This window comes from Trachymyrmex septentrionalis, unplaced genomic scaffold (genome assembly GCF_001594115.1).
Source record: "Trachymyrmex septentrionalis isolate Tsep2-gDNA-1 unplaced genomic scaffold, Tsep1.0 scaffold17, whole genome shotgun sequence".
NCBI lineage: Eukaryota > Metazoa > Arthropoda > Insecta > Hymenoptera > Formicidae > Trachymyrmex > Trachymyrmex septentrionalis.
In genome coordinates, this window is record NW_017304864.1 from 1,726,256 (window position 1) to 1,726,807 (window position 552).

The window sequence follows — 552 nt, forward strand, 5'->3', positions numbered from 1 at the left end:
GGCTGCTGCTGCTGCTGCTGCTGCACACAGAGCCGGCACCGCATACACGACGGGGGGCGGCAACCTCGATCCTCGTCTACGACTTCGACTCTCGTTCGCTGTCCGCGCGAAACTCTCCAGTCTCCAGCACTTCCTGACGCTCGCGCTCCGTCGCCGCACGCTGCACGACGGGAGGGACGCCGCGGCGCGACGCGACGCGACGCGACGCGACGCGAGGCGACGCGACGTGACGTGATGCGACACGACGCGACGTGACGTGACGCAACGCGACGCGACGACGCGGCCGCCGGCGGATGGCGGTTAACGACGGCGATCAGCGGTGCCGCGAGACGTGTCCTCCTCGTCGTCGTCGTCGCGAGGATGTCGCCGTCGTCGATCGCGACAAGAGCCCGCCGTTCTTTGTCATATGTTCCGCGACGGCCATCTTTCCCGTCGGGATCCCCTACCTCGCGGACTATCCTCCTGCCTCCTCCACCCTCCCATCGTCACGACCTCGCAGGAACGGTACGAGATTACTCATTGCCCCGAATAATTGTTTTTTCAGAGAACTAA